Genomic DNA, 12,365 nt, shown 5'->3' with positions numbered 1-12,365 from the left:
TCATGCAATAAATTCATTCATCGTTTAATTCACGTCTCCCACGTCATCAAAATTAGGGCTCGAAAAAGCGGGGTGTTACACTTTAATCTTTGCGAGGTATGAATAAATGAAATTAGTCAAATATTGTACTTTGTTTTATTTGGGGGGAAATTTCATTTATTGCAAAATTCTATCTGTTTTGTATTATGTTTATGACACTATTATAGATAACATGATATTCATTACAAATATTAACATCTATTAACTTAAATTTTGATTAATTTTGCTATGATCTAGTATATTCCCAGCGCGTTGCGCATCTGACGAAATTCGTACCACATCTATAATCCGTGCGAGGTATGAATAAAGGAAATTATTTAACACACTCCGTGCCCAAAAGTTTTGTACGATAATACATCAATGATACAATTTTATTAATCCCTTCCCATTCTTCCGTTTTTTTAATTTTCTTAATGACACCTTTCCACGATATTTCTTCCAAATTTAGAGTAGTACTGTTCTTTTAATATTAATGATATCTCTTCACGATAAGTTTTAAAATATTATGAGTAGTACTACTATTACTTTTTGTCATAAAAATAAATGATTTAGTCACTTTAAAACTTTACAATATAGGAAAATTACTATTAATATACAAAGAACAACGAATTGAATATAAGTAATTAACGATTAATATTACTTTGATATATCATGATATGTAATATAAACGTATGATTACAGTCGAATCTCGTTAAAATATGTAATTTTGATTTTGTTTCTTTAATTTTTAAAATTTCAATTTCTTTAATTTCTTTTATGTTTGGAATGCTACAGTCGAATCTCGTTAAAATAATTCTTGTATTCTTAAATCATCTATTTCATATTTTAAAGCTATATGATTGATGTTTTCTCTGTTTCTTTATAAAATACACTTTGCAACAAAATCAATTGTTTATACTAAATATATCATATTAATATTAATTTAGTTTACTGTTGTGATTTTAATAATTTCATAATTTTAATTCTCCATTATATTTATATCTTTTACGCTCTCCAATCAAAATCAATAAAAACATAATCAAATCTTGCAATATATAATAAAGTGATTTGAATTTCATGAAATTTTAATTTTTGAACATTACAATCGAACTTTGCTTAAAAAATCACATGTTCTTAACTCATCTATTTAATATTTTAAATCTATATAGTTAATATTTTATATTTTATATAAAATATTGCATAGCAAAAAGTACATTACACAGTGTTGTTAAATTGTAAACTATGTTGCTAAGTCGGTACTACAACCTAGCCCTATCGATTACTAAACCCTTTGGGGATGGATTTAACTTCAATCACTTAGTGAACACTATGCCATTGAGTCGGTGCTACACCCTAGCCTCATGGACTACTAAACCCTTGGACTGTTGTTCCCTAATCACATTAAATTGTCAATCAAATGACATTCATATGATTAGTAAATTTGTACTTCAGCCCAACGTGATGCGCATACGACGATATTTATAGTAATCAAATAAGTACGTAATCATGTATTATTGATACATGTGAACTTTACTACTGTTATATAGTACTATCAAATTGTTATGCATGTGAACTTTTTGAATGCACATTGGAACTTTCGTAAATTCACATTCACAGTAAAAGATGGAATAAATATTAGAGTTCTTAGGTCTATTCACTACTAATATCAGTATTATACTTCTTTTTCTTTTCCTGACACTTGTCATTAATTTTATTATTGTCTCTGTGTGAAGAAGTGCTACATTGTTGAAACAAATACAAAAAAATAGTATTCTGGGATGAATATAAAAAAACAATGATTGTAGATTACATGCTCAATCATGTTTTAGATTACCACCCGTTTATACATATAATAAATATATAAAAAAAATAATCGATAAACAGATCACATTGAAATCATATTTAAAATATAGTTGATTTAATCTGTCACGACCGCACTTTCTAAGGATAGAAAGCTCGGTTGATCGCGACTAAGGGAGGATGAAAGAAGCGGGAAAGAAAGGGGGAAACTGTGGCACGACTGAACATGAACTGAAATAACTTGGAATATATGTATAAATCAGAGTGCATAATACAAGGAGTGTAAACTCGACTTTTACATTGCAGCGGAAGAGTCAAGAGCAGATGACATCGTGTATGGAGACACGACGCATCCAAGAACTATTCTATCGAAGGATCTTCATTTGTCTGTGCTCAACACCGCCGCCGTCATCACTGCTCAACCTGCACATTTTTAAAACATATGCAGGGCTGAGTACTTGGTGTACTCAGTGGACACGTGCCGAAATATATTTTACTGAAAAGAAAACTAGTTTTGTCAAGCCACTACTGAGTGAGCTCGGGGTTTTATCTTAAAAGGCCCGAGGACACTAAAAGCATTTTCTAAGTAAAATATGTGATCATGATCTATTTTTCCTGGAACTAATGCCATGTCTGAACTGAGTGAACCGGGTATGTATGGGTTGACCCCACTTACAAACCCGCATTCACTAATTTCTGGTGAACCGAAATTCACGAACTCCTGGTCCAGTAGGAACAGAAAGCCCACCTTGTTCGCTTAATTTCCTTTACTTGAATTTCTCGCTCTGATCTTAACTTGCGGAGATAGTCCTTTGTGAAAAACATAACATAACAACATACTAATTAGACTCGAGACAAAAACTCATACTTAGGAATGCATGCCCCTAATTAATTCTCTTATCCTTCGTTCACTTCTAGGGAATTTTTAGAAACTTGCATATTAATTAAATCGGGAAATTTAATTAATAGCACTTCTTTATTAAACTTAATTATTTTCATGGCTCGAGAACGTCGTCTCTCTTTCCTCCCATTTCCTTAGTGGCCGCCCAAGGCGTCGCGGGGCGACGCCGGTCGACTTTCGCGTCTCCCACTTTTCTACATTATTTTCCCGGAATCTAAATAAATTATTCGGAAATTAATTAATTGGGCTACATCTCAATTCTTAAATAATTCCAACTTCTCATAATTAAATCTTGGCCCAAACAAACACCATTTCCGGCCCAATGTAAATTCCTCAAATTACTTCTCAAGAGGCCCAACTTCGTTAAATAAAATTGGTCCATGCTCCTTTCCACTTTAAAACATTTCGGCCCACTTCATCACTAAATACATTGAGCCCAAAACAAAGAAAAAGGGGAGAAGCCCAATTTCTCCCTAACCCATAACCATCGACATCTCTCTCTCTCCTTCACAAAATTCCCAAATCCATCACAAAACCTAATCCAACTCTCTCTCTTCTCTCTGGGCGGAAATCGCCGCCATCCGCCACCGCCGCCTCGCGGTCGCCGCTCGTCCTCGGCTGTCCGACGAGCAGGGCTGCCGCCTGCTGCGTCGCTTGGCGCCACTCCGGCCATCTCCTCTTTTCCCCTCTTCTTCTTTCCTTCTCGGCGGAAATCGACTCCGTTCGCCCCGCCTCGCGGCCGCCGGAGCACAGCCGTCGGCTCTGCTTGCTGTTTCCCTCCTCCGTCGGCGCATCTGAAAATCGGCTTCCCACTCTCGAATTCCCCTCTCCGTTGAAGCCATGGAGGAGTTCTCGGCCCGCGCCGCGTCGCCGCTTACGGCGCGACACCTATCTCTGCCCCCTTTCGGTTCGAGGCCTAAGTCGCCGCTTCCTCACGCTGCAGCTCTAGCAGCGCCGCCGTACGGTCAGTTCACCGGCTCCGTCGTCATTCGGCCCTAGCTGGACAGCCCTGTTTGGTCCCACTCTCGATTCCGAAGCTAAGCTCTACTACTCCCTTTCATTTCTTAAAATAATTGTTTGAAGCTTGGGCAGTAGCCCTGTGATGTTAGAGCTCTTGATTTAGGTGTTTTATAGTTGATTTTGGAGGGAGCATTAGCTCTCTGGAATGAGCTTGACCTTGTTTAACTTGCTATGTTAAATGTTGTTTCTATGATTCTAAGAGTTGGAGTTCTACTGGGGCTTTACTAATCTGCAGTTATCCTATGAGTTTGGTTAAGAAATGTTGGTCCCTTGATTATTAAAGCTCGTTACTTGCTGTGAGGCTGGATTTAGTATAGTTAACACTTGTGCTATGTGATGATTGATCTAAACATGATGTAGATAAGGTGTTGGGGTGTTGAGGTGTTTACCTCTTGATGAAGTGAAGGAATGAGGCTGCCCTTGTTGCTGCTTGAGATCAGCTCCTAAGGCACCAAGCTTTCTAACTCTCTCTGAATTTTGCTGATTATTTTGAGAAGTGTGGGAGGGAGTTCGAATGTGGTGTGGAGGCCCTTGTTTTATAGGCTGATTTTGTGTACCTTAGGGGAGTTAATGAGGCTGACCTTGTTTGGTTTATTGCCCAGCATATCTCTTGTTCTTGATCCCCAAAGCAGCCTTTTACATGACACATTTTGGTGCTACTTGGAGTACTAGAGTTTGACTAATTAATTTAACTTGTTCTCACATGCTCTCATAGTACTTTGGTTCATATCTTCATTTGTTTGCAAGCTGCAAGAAATCTCTCACTTCCTTGATCTCCACTACTCTTGTTTGAAGGAACTTGGTGTTTTGCTAAGGACAGAGGACTTCTCATTTACTCACTTTGGTGGTTTGTGTGACTAAGAAAAGCTGGTGTGCCGGCTGTTTTTTTAGAGGAGTATAAAGGCAGATTTGGCTTTCCTCATTTGGGTAGGTCCTTAGTCCTCTATCACTAAGGTAGGATTGTCTCAATTCCTTAAACAAAACTCCATTTAACCTCCTGTTCCCTAGCTGAAAATTAAGGCTTTATCTCATATTGCAGGTGGGTCACCTTGGCTGCTTTGATGTTCTCGGATTCGGCCCGCCGTTCGGCCGATGGGTTGCTCAAACGGGCCACGATTTGGGCCTGAGGAGGAAGGCTCGAAAAGCATCTAAATTTTATTTTCTTTGTTTTCTTTCTTTGAAGCCTTGATCCACATATTGTAGTATTTTTGACATTAGTTGTTCGTTTGTTGTATTAGAAATGTTATTCGAAAATTCATGATATTCTACAATGTAAATTTCCAAATTCTTAGTTCAATTGATCACTTAGCTTTTACTTGTAACTAAAAAAATTCACAACAAAAGCTCAAGTTTCATTAATTCATCATGAACGGGGAACTTCACATCCTTAGTTTGATAAACAAAAAAAATGGCGAGGGAAAAGAAATGTAAGGGTGCGGGTATTACAACTTCTTTCAGTCGTGAACGACACTTCTTCCAGTCGTGAATCACTTCTCTCAAGTTTGACCTTTTTTGAATTTTGTTCTTGTTCGCCAACAATGGAAGAAGGTAATTTAATTTGTTATTGTTTTGAGTATTAAACGTGGTTGTAATCTTAAAAAAAAATTGATTTGAGCAGTATTGTTTAGTATGACTCTTTTTCAATCCTTGGCAGTAGTTTTATTTATCCCCGTAGGGTTTAGATATCATGTAATCTATTTTGCAGTTTCAACTTCCTAAAATAATGCACAAATATCTATGTGTAATGTAATTTTTCGAATCAATAATGGTCGATGTATGTACTGTAATGTATAAGTTTCATAGCAGTTTTTGTTGTAATTTTATACGGTAACATTGGCATGTTTTGATTTTTTGGCCCAACTAAAATCCTTTCCCCTAGGGTTTATTTATCGTTGGGGCTAGGATGTAGTATGGGATCAGAATAACATGTATGAAGATTGGCGTCGTGAATGTATCGTTAATTTGGAGCCGTCGTGAATTACACGAATCAAAAGAGTTGGACCCGTCGTGAATTTTGTTCTTGTTCTGCAACAATGGAAGAAGGTAATGTAATTTGTTCCTGTTTTGAGTATTAAACTGTTTTGTAATCTTAAAAACCGATTGCAGCAGTAATCCTTGATCTGACTCTTTTGTTTGGTTGAGTTATACAATTTCATGAGCAGTTTAAGATTGGCAGTGTTTGATTGTATGGTGCTAGTTTAATTTATTCTCCTAGGGTTTAGCAATCCTTGGGTCTGAGGTGTAGTATGAATTAAGTAACACAACGTTTGCCTGGCGTCGTGAATGTATCGTTAATTTGGAGCCGTCGTGAATTACACGAATCAAAAGAGTTGGACCCGTCGTGAATTTTGTTCTTGTTCTGCAACAATGGAAGAAGGTAATGTAATTTGTTCCTGTTTTGAGTATTAAACTGTTTTGTAATCTTAAAAACCGATTGCAGCAGTAATCCTTGATCTGACTCTTTTGTTTGGTTGAGTTATACAATTTCATGAGCAGTTTAAGATTGGCAGTGTTTGATTGTATGGTGCTAGTTTAATTTATTCTCCTAGGGTTTAGCAATCCTTGGGTCTGAGGTGTAGTATGAATTAAGTAACACAACGTTTGCCGTAGTCCACGAGTTTCAGTCATTAATCTAGGGTTCAGATATCATATCTGCTAGGGAGTAGTGTTAACTGACAAACATAATGTACAAATATCTATGTGTAATGTAATTTATGTAATCAGTAATGGACGATGTATGTACTGTAATGTATAATGTATATGTTTTAGAGCATTTTTTGTTGTTATTTTATATAGAAAGATTGACTGTGTTTGATGTTTTGGCGCAACTTAAATCCTTTCCCTAAGGGTTTAGAAATCGTTGGGGCCAGGGTGTAGCGTGGAGTAAGTAACACAACCGTCGTCAAAGTTCACGAGTTTTAGTCATTCCTATAGGGTTTAGTTGTCATCTCTGCTAGAGTTTAGTTTTAACCCAGAAATATAATGTACAAATACTTAAGTATAATGTAGTTTAGCTAATCAGTAATGTACAATGTATGTTATGTAATGTATACTTTTCCTGATATGTTTTTGTTATGATTTCCAAGAGAGAAAAGGCTATAAAGGAGGCCGCTAGGCCTTTGAGATGGTGTAAGGCTTGCGATGAGATGAGGCCGTCATGATTCTAGAAATTGTCCAATGTTTAAAGAGATGGAGAAGGAGAATGCGTTGCGCAAGGGCAAAAGGAAATGTTGATGATTTTTTGAATATCACGAAGCTCCATCCCATCTTATTTTTATTGTTCTTCGGATTAGTCTTCGTCTGTTATCCATTAACTTATTCTCATTAGTCATACATTTTGGTACATTATATGCACTAATAAAAATGCATTATTATTATGTTGTTAGTGCATTATTAGCTACAAGAACTTTATTTTTTACGCAATATCACATCTCTACCTGAGATCAGTTACATTATTCTTCACATATAGTACATTATTATTATGTCGTTGTACATTAATATTATTAAAGTTGTACATTATTTGTAACGAAGCAAATAAGTTTCTATACGCAATTAGTACTGTAAAGTGCATTATTCATCACATGATTGGTTAAGGTTTGTTATAAAATATGTAATTTAGCTCATTCGATCACTATCATTTTCCATACATTAGTAGTCACATTCATTACATTATATAGCCATTAGAGAAGTTAAAAAGTAGCTAATTTATTAGTTCATTACATTATTATTCACATTCATTACATTATTATTCACATTTCATACATTATTCGTTCATTTATAGCCATTAGAGAAGTTAAAAAGTAGCTAATTTATTATACATTATGTTATTCATATAATACATTATAAATTTCAAACTGTGCATTATACGTTACTTTTCATCCATTATATGGTTTAAGATAATGATATTATCACCTAATACAAAAATATATATCGGATTTCCACAAGTTTAGAAAACTTGATATTGTTTAAAACGAGCTACGCAACAAGTCCGCTACCTGAACTTCCAACATAAGTTATCAACGCAATTCCTTTACATCTTCTTTCTGCCTTGGAGTCAGACTTTTTAAAGCATTCAAAAACTCTGTCAGGGTGCGACGACAATACAGATGGTTTGCCTTTTTTCCTCTAGGTTTTCTAGGCTCAACATCTTCACGGGTTGTACTAGTCTCTGCTTTTTCCTCGGCTAATCTATGCTGAAGCTTGTGGGCCAATGCGATTGGAAGACATCGACTACCGCTTCCTCAAAATCAAATCAATGTTGCTTAGTTGCTGACCAAAATAAGACACAGATGTTTCACATATGTATTCCTTAATGCAAAAATCTTGCTAATTAATGTTAAAAAATGAATAAATAATGCAAAACTTTAAATTTAACCAATGTATAGTTTAACTTATATCCTAATGCCATCATTAATAAATAATGTACAATATCAACAAAATAATTCATAAATTTAACCCAATAATGTACATCTGTCAAATGCATACAAAAAAATGCAACATACTGCTTAGTAATGTATAGCATCACACAAATAATGTGTCAAACCAAGCAAATAATGCAAACAACGAACTGATATAATGTTTCACATCTGGATAAAGAAGTAATGCATAAATCTGCTTAAATAATGTCTCACTTTTACACAGAACAATGTAATGATTTTCAAAGAATTACAATGTGTCAAACCAAGCAAATAATGCAAAAACGAACTGAAATAATGTTTCATATCTGGATAAAGAATGTAATGCATAAATATGCTTAAATAATGTTTCACTTTTACACAGAATAATGTAATTATTTCCAAAGAATTATACTATGTCAAACCAAGCAAATAATGCATAAAATGAACAAAAACACCTACTCAAACACACCCACACTTCGGGGGAACAGCCAAAACTTAACAGAACTCGTAGCATACTATGAAACCAATACATTTAACTTAAAAACACAACATAATATACACCAACATCTAATATAATGTACACACATTATATGCTTAATTAGATTGCTCACCTGCATTCGGTGTTGGTTGTGTTTTAAACGGCCTTCCTCTCTTCGACATGGTTATCCTACTTTTCAGACCAACAAACACAACACAATAAGATTTCTACAACATCGAGAAACACACAATTGGTTGGGCAATAATTAACTATAAAAGACAATAATGCCTAGAACCCTAACCAAAAATGAAAACCCTGTACAGGAAAAACTGCACCATGAAGAAAAGGTAAGAGTGTTTCGGATAAATAAAATCGATCGTAGCTCAAACCCAGAACTCTTATTTACTAAAAGGTTGAATAATGAACAAAAAACAAAAATACATGAAAAAGCAGTAGCGATTTTCAAAAATGTCGACCAAATGTATGACAAAATCGTCACCGTTTTTAGTTGAAAACTCTGAATCGACGACTATATGATGTTTTTCCGGCTACAAACAACGCTCAAACTGGTATAGTACCAAAAATCGAAGCTTTTAGAACCCTACCTTGTTGTCGATTCAAAATCTCCCCCCGATTACAACGTTGCTTCGTCGCCCAAGGGTGTTACGCCGACAGCAGTCGACTATTCTAATGGAGATTCTCCGATTTTAGTGGCGGCAGGGTTCACAAATGAATGGAAATGAGAGAGAAAGGGTTTTGATCGTGGGTTGAGGGAAGAGAGAGGTATTGTGAGAGAGAGAGAGAGAGTGATTGGATGGAAGGTCAATCTGTTTCAATGAATATCCCGCTAATATCACGCCTTCTGTTTTGAAACGCGTGGGATCCATTGTTGTTTTACAGCTTTACCCTTATAATGCACAAAAATGAACTATTAATGCAACACGGGATCAAATCTACTCTTTTAATCTAGTCCGTCCATTCCATCCATCTAATGATTGATATTAAGAAGGAAATAGTATCTAAAGGGGTAAAAGGAGCTTAATGCTCCCCTATGTAGGGATGTATTCAAATCCTTTTTCCTTCTTAATCCTAGCCCCACGATTTTGTCATCTGACGGTTAGATTAATGCCACGTGTCATTTAATAATGCACATTTTCATTCTAATAATGCACAGCGGCTAATAATGCAACATTATAGACTAATAATGCACATTTTCATTCTAATAATGCACAACGGCTAATAATGCAACATTATAGACTAATAATGCATTGATCACAACCATCCAATTCAAGGATCCAAGGGCTGAGATTAAGAAGGAAATAGGACACTTAGGGTGCAAAGGAGCCTAACGCACCATACCACCATTCTCAACCGTAGGATCTGGAAATCGGGCAATTGTCATGCTGCCATGTGGCAGCTAATTTCAATTTTAAAAAATAGGATAAAGGGTAATTTTGGCATTTGTTATTCTCCCCCCCTCCCCCCAATTCACGATTTTTCCTTATTCCACAAATTTTGTTCCAGATTTCTTCCAAATCGAGAGATGATATTCACGCGATTCGTCATCTCTCTCCAGGTATTCACGTTTTTTCATCCAAATCTGGTAATGATATTCCGCAATTTCATCAATTCCATCTTCAATTGTCGACAATTTTGATTCCAATTGCAACAAATTTTATTCAGTTTCAGCATTTTAGGTTCCACAATTTTGATTTCCATAACCTGATCGAAGACGATTCTGCCTTCTTTCAGCTCCATAATTTTCATCTGATTTCAAATTGCATACGACATCGAAATTGATTCGATTATCAGATTTGAATTGGATGTTTTTCCAGAAGGTGAGCAATTACATGTTGTAGACGTTTAATTATTTTTGTTCGACGATTTTTGGTTAATTTTGTTAGATTCTATCTTTCATTGATTATGTTCGACGATTTTTGGTTAATTTTGTTAGATTCTATCTTTCATTGATTAAAACTTGTTTAGTTGAGTATGTTCCGATTTGTGTTGAAATTACATGTTATTTTCTATGAATTGAGTTATTTATTTATTTATTTTATGAACCTACTGTTTATTGTTAGAAATTCGTTTTGATTCACTTTTGATTAAGTTCTTATGGACATACTCTGTTTTTTACAAGATTGTTGCATTATGTGGTACATGTTGCAGTCCACCATATGGTCAATTGCAGGTTCGGGAAGCAGTTCTGCAAGCTGATTGGGGTTCATGAAGGAGAAGGTTATGAAGTTGATAACGAAACCATTGCATCAGTGTGGAAAATACAGAGAAATGTGTCCCCATGACTCTATAAATTTTGGCAGACAAAAGGAACAAGAGAGCACTTAGTTCGTTTTGAAGTGCTTGAAGATTGTAATTGAACTCAATGAATTTAATCTGCTCCGATTTGTAGCAATTTACTTCGGATTCTCCCCTTTGATTTCTATGAATCTCGTTTTACTCCATGTTGTAGACGTTTGATTTTCTGTGTTCGACGATTATCGTTGAAAATTTCGTTGGTTCTATCGTTTTTAGATTAACACATGTTAAGATGTGTGTTTCGATTTGTGTTGAATTTACATGGAGTTTTGCTGCCCAAATTCGTTTTGATTAGTTTTTTATTCAGTTCTTATGGTCATATTGTGGTTTTACCATATTGCTGCATATTGTGGTATGTGTTGCTGTCCACCATATCGTTAATTGCAGTATATATAGGATATGCCTAATGTGATGTCTTTTCATTTTATCCATTTGCAGTTTATATTTTGATGTACGCAAGCTTGGAACCAAATCGAAAAGAGTGGTCGTTACTTGGACGTGTTCGTGTCAAAGTCCTTGAACATTTTATTCGATCTTACCATATTGCAGTTTTACTCTACGAATATTGCAGTTTTACGAAGTAGTTTTTGCAGTTTACATAATTACTTTATTGTACTTGTTCTTGATGTAGTTTATTCAGACAATTGTAGATTCTTTCTCGCAATATTACTTATTATAGCTTTGTGGTCTGCAATCTTCCTTGATTTACTTATCGGCTTGCAGAACACAATACAAGTCATTTATAATTTTATACTATTGTGTCGAGGTTTGCATTCCCAATTACTACTGCTCCTAATGATTGCATTGCAATGCTACACGTGTTGCAGTACAAAACTTAATGTATTGCAAACCACCTTTCATCTTAGGCATACAAACATAATACAATTATCGGAAAGCTAACAACTTTGAAACAATGAACATTCAAATCATAACATTTGTAAATTTATCTATACCAAAAACCAACACTTAAACCAAACCAAATGTTTGAAGATAAAAAAATGTTTATTCATCAATCACGGTTTCTGATAGTCCGCTACCATCTTCTCAACATCTATCGGTCCCTTCTCTTTCACCTCCTCGAAGGGCTTTGTCGCATACTCATGACAATGCATTACATTTGTAAACAGTGTTGGGACCCGATAGTACCCGTTTTGGGAACGTCCAGTGCCAAAGTCACTGAATGGGTAAGTCGCCAATCCCTGGACTATGTAATGTACGTTATCCGCTGGGTGACGGGCGGGCATCTTACCAGAGGTTTCTAATCTACCCTTGTGTGATTCCTGTTGAAGCATATACTCTAGGGTGGGTGCAGGTCGGTATATCAATACCGATTCGATCCGAGCTCTCTTATTGAATTGCTTATTCAATGAGCATTCTCAATATTATGCCTTGAAGAGGACTCGAACCTCCACGCTCTTTAGCACGAGATTTTGAG

At 35.6% G+C, this 12,365-nt stretch overlaps 3 long non-coding RNA genes across 3 annotated transcripts; 2 read left to right on the top strand and 1 right to left on the bottom strand.

Annotated features, from left to right (window-relative positions):
- Window positions 1–2,039: 2,039 nt before the first annotated feature.
- LOC125218653 lies at window positions 2,040–2,645 on the bottom strand. The gene is made up of 2 exons (XR_007175997.1): window positions 2,567–2,645; window positions 2,040–2,241 (listed from the first exon to the last, which is right to left on the bottom strand). It is a non-coding gene; the product is annotated as an uncharacterized LOC125218653 (long non-coding RNA).
- Window positions 2,646–3,212: 567 nt separating this feature from the next.
- On the top strand, window positions 3,213–5,036 carry LOC125222276. The gene is made up of 2 exons (XR_007176510.1): window positions 3,213–4,693; window positions 4,779–5,036. It is a non-coding gene; the product is annotated as an uncharacterized LOC125222276 (long non-coding RNA).
- Window positions 5,037–10,134: 5,098 nt separating this feature from the next.
- LOC125218177 lies at window positions 10,135–11,122 on the top strand. The gene is made up of 3 exons (XR_007175891.1): window positions 10,135–10,190; window positions 10,367–10,452; window positions 10,784–11,122. It is a non-coding gene; the product is annotated as an uncharacterized LOC125218177 (long non-coding RNA).
- The last annotated feature ends 1,243 nt before the right edge of the window (window positions 11,123–12,365 follow it).

This window comes from Salvia hispanica, chromosome 4 (genome assembly GCF_023119035.1).
Source record: "Salvia hispanica cultivar TCC Black 2014 chromosome 4, UniMelb_Shisp_WGS_1.0, whole genome shotgun sequence".
NCBI classification, from domain to species: domain Eukaryota; kingdom Viridiplantae; phylum Streptophyta; class Magnoliopsida; order Lamiales; family Lamiaceae; genus Salvia; species Salvia hispanica.
The sequence above is the reverse complement of the archived record's forward strand: the minus strand, read 5'-3'. Positions and strand labels throughout refer to the sequence as shown.